Source organism: Myotis brandtii, unplaced genomic scaffold (genome assembly GCF_000412655.1).
Source record: "Myotis brandtii unplaced genomic scaffold, ASM41265v1 scaffold78, whole genome shotgun sequence".
Lineage (NCBI taxonomy): Eukaryota > Metazoa > Chordata > Mammalia > Chiroptera > Vespertilionidae > Myotis > Myotis brandtii.
In genome coordinates, this window is record NW_005371131.1 from 503,666 (window position 1) to 507,837 (window position 4,172).

Below are 4,172 nucleotides of genomic sequence, written 5' to 3' on the forward strand. Positions count from 1 at the left end.
AGACCCACAGCCCCTCCCCAACACTGTGCACTGTAGCTCTGCCCCCTGCTTCCTCCGCCCCCTTGTGCTATATTAGCTCCTCTGGGCAGGAGGAGGAGGAGGAAGAGGAGGGAGGAGGGAGGAAGCTGTCTGTGGAGCCCCTCCTGACCCGGCCTGCCTGGCCTGCTGCAAGGCTCAGCCAGACGCCAGGAGCCACAGGTCCTGCTAGGAAGGTGCTCAGGTGCCTCTGGGCCCCTCTTCTGCGGATGTGGCCTCTCCACGTGAGGTCCCTGCGTCCCCTGGCTGTCCTTGCTGTGGCTGTACCTCTGTCGCATGCTCCTTCCCCCTGGCCTGCGGAGGACAGCGGCAGCCCCCACTGCCCCTCTCCTGGGTCTGTCTTGAGAGCTTTTGGGGCAGAGCCCTTACTGCCTGGCTGCTCAGAGGGTCAGGGGCTCCCACCTTCCTTCCTGGCTGAGCAGTCAGACCTTTGCTGGCCCCGATCATTGCTGGGGCTTCTCCCTCCCATTTCAGGGAAAGAGTCTGAGTCCACATTTCAGACCAGCTTCCGGAGGACACGGTTCTGTGGGAGGGCGGACAAAGGCTGGGCCTGCAGGAGGGCCCCGGCCCCATGCCCACACGGCCTGGTGTCCTGCTCATCTGGCCCCAGCCCATCTCTTCTGTGCCTTAGTCACACATGAACGCTCCCCTCCCCAGGCCTCAGTCTGTCCCAGACACTCCCTGGGGCCTCCCTGCTAAGCTGCTGGCACTCAGGCTCCTGCAGTGCTGAGCCAGGCGCCCTTGGACAGGCCTCGGTGGCCAGGACCACCAGGCCCTCCCCCTGCCCACCCCACCCCCACACCTGGGGCCAGAGCCCCTGTGCAGCCCGGGCTCACATCAGCCACTGTCAGGAGGAGACCTGATGGACATTGCCTGTTTGGACAGGCAGAGCGTCCGTCCTGAGATAGCGCGTGTTTGGGCTGCAGCAGCCGGGGAAGGGCAGGGAGAAGGGCCCGCCCGTGGCTTCAGACTTCACTACGGAATCTTTCCTCTTGGCCGCTCCTGGGTGAACGGTGCCCAGGGTCCGGTGGGGGTTTCATCCCAGGCGTCTTTCTGGGCACTTGGCGCTGTGACCAAGCCAGCCCTCCCGGTGGGAGCGGGGGGGCCAGGCCTGCTTGAGGGGTACTGAGGCCAGCTTTCGGGTCCCTGTCTGGGGGGCTTGGCCAGCCAGCCCCAAGCTGCCTGGGAAGGCAGCAGGCGTGCAGGCTGCCTGAGAACGCCCTCGGCCCCGCTCCCACCATTTCCCTTCCCTTCTGTTTCTCTGGTCCTCCTTCCAGGCCAAAGTGTGGGGCTGCTCCCTGCCCAGGCCCCGAGGTGCGGGCTGGGAGCGGCCTGACCACGCCACCTACTTCCTAGGATTCATAACCAACCTTGTCTTTTTTAAAATTTTTTCCCAATAGAGTAGATCTTTGTATATAAAAAATACTTGAAAAATTAATTGTATGATGTATGAGAAGACAGAGTCCCTTAGTTTTATATCTCGTGTATGACTGCCGTGAGTTCCACCAGAAAGTCGCTCTATTTTGGTCTCTGTGACATTTTAAATGCGTGACAGAAGTGAGCAAATAAAGTGAGGAAGAAATATATATATATGAGATAATATAGATTGTACTGAAATCTCCTCTGCCTGTGCGTGAGGTTTTTTCCTTCCTCTTCCCACCCCCGTGTTGGGGTGGGTTTCGTGGTTGTGAGCAGGGGTGTCTTAGGAAACCCTTGTCCTTCCGGTGCGAACATGGGGGGAATTCACATCATCAGAGGCTAAAATTGCCTCCCTGGACCCAGCCTCCACTGTGGGACCCTCGGTGCCGCCCCCTAGGGCCAGGCCTGGAGCAGGGCCTGCTGGGCAGGGGGGCACTGCCTCTACCCACCAGGCCAGGTGTCTGGCCGGGCAAGGCACCTTCCTGCAGCCACCTCCGCATGCCTTCGAGGGGGCTTGGGGGGCGGGGGGGCTGCTGACTTGGGCCCTCAGGAATGCGGTGGGGGTGGGGAAATTCCCAGCCTCAGCTTGGCTCTCCTGCAGCTTCCGGCTGCCTTTTCCTTAGGCCTGAACTCAGCATCTCAGCATCGGGTGAGGATCAAGGGCCCCCACCTGAGGGGGAGGAGGAAGGCCTGTGGATCAGGCCAACCTTTGTGGTTTGGCCTTTCCCCAACTTTCCTATCCCGTGCCTTCTCCCAGCCCCGCCATCTTCACACCCACAGCCGGCCTCTCAGAAATCCTCACTGCAGCGGTGCACCTCCTGTAAACATTTCTGTGTTCAAGCTTGAGCCCCTCCGGCTCCCAGTGCTGGTCACCCGTGCCCTCGGAGTACCCTCCTGGCACAGATGGATAAGCCGAGGCTGCAAGCAGCTACATAAGCCACTAAAGGTCACACAGCTAGGAAAGCTCACATCTGGATTCAAACCCCGCTTCCCCTGCCCGGCACAGTGCACTCTGCCGCCTGGGCCCTAGGATGAGATGGAGCTGCTTTTAGGCCTGCAGGCTGGGACTGAGGAAAAAACTGCCTTCCAGAACACCAGGAAAGTGTTTTCTACTTGGCTGTAGATCAGCCCTCCACGTGAAAGTGCTGGGAGATGACTCTTCAAGCTGGGAATTTTCCTCTCTGAGCGGGACTGTTTTTTCGCTGAAGGGATGCCCAGGAAAGAAACTTAACCCTACATTTCATTGTGCTCCCGGCTTTGCCTTCCCCACGGAGGATCCCTGGCTCAGGCACCCAGAAGGAAGGACATGTTTGGGCACCACCCATCTGGGTTTCCACTTCCAGCGCCCCCCCCCCCACTCCCCCCACCAGCGTAGGCACAGGCAAGAGCAGCGATGGTGCTTAGCTTTTATTTGCAAACTGGAGTTAGCCCTCCCGCCCAGCAGAGGGTTCGGCTTGGGCTGGGAAAGCAGAACTCCATTTTGGTCCCCTCACTCAGAACGCCCCCCCCCCAAAAAAAACAACAACAACAAACAAACCATAGCTCAGGACATGCACTTCTTCACTGTGGAAAAAGAGAACTTGACTTTATTCAGAAAGTCTACAAAATACAGAAGGCGGATAACTCGCTTACTGTAAGTCAGAAAATAAATAAATTCTGGAGGCCGGGCAATATTTTTAAAAACATTTTTTGGTGGTTGTTGCCACCCGGCTTTCCCTAAATATAAGATAAAATGTGATTTATTTGCAGATATAAAATATAAAGTCCAGCTCAGGGCCGCACGCCACTTTTCCCAGGGAGTGGGCGCTAGGGCTCTGGCTGGAGAGAATAACTTAGATTCGTGCAATAAATAAGAGCGGGCGGGCAGCTGTGTACAGTGTGTGGGGAAGGGGGGCTGGGCTTCCCAGAACAATCAACGGCCGTGGCCAGCCGCCACCCCAGGGGGGACAGTCACAGGGGAAGAGGGGGGACGTCCCTTTTGAGGACCCCCACCCCAGGCTGCAAGACGGCGGATCTGTCATCTCATCTCCCCACCTGCCTTCTCCGTTCCCTTGCTAATTGGCTAGCCAGCCCCTTCCCTCTCTTCCATCTACATCCCCTTCTCTCTCCTCTACTTCTCTTACCTTGTCTCACAGACAGCCCTGCCTCCCATCTCCAGCCTCTGTCCACTGTCCCCTGGCCATGGCTGGGATCGCAGGACGGCAGTGGGAGGACCTGGCTGTAAGTTTCAGCCAGGCGGTTCCGTCTGCTTCCCCAGGCCCAAAGCAGAGGGGGGAGCACTAGCTCCCCCGCTGGGCAGCCCCACAAGACAAACGCCAAACCTAGTGCTGACTCCCAGGCCGGGCAGGGGCCACAGGCACATCTGAGCAGTTTACAAAACGAGGGGAGGCCTCTTCTCCTCGACGACGCTTCTCCAGTCTAATTCGCTCCGTCTCCCTCCTCCCGGTCTAGGAAGGCTGCGCTCCCGGCCAAGGGAGACTTTGGCCCACCCCGCCCCTCTCACCAAGGTCGCCGCTTCCCAGGGCTATTAGGTGCCAGCTTCAGGGGCTGCACCAGGAAGGGTTCCAGGGAGAGAACCTGTGTTCCCACGGGGGCTGGTGGCTGCGCAGAAATGGCACCTGGGACAGAGGTCGTGCTTAGGCACTTGGGGACGGGAGCCGGGGTCGGAGGGGCGCGGTTTGGGGAACAGGGTGTGGTGGAGGGGGGCGCAGCGGGCA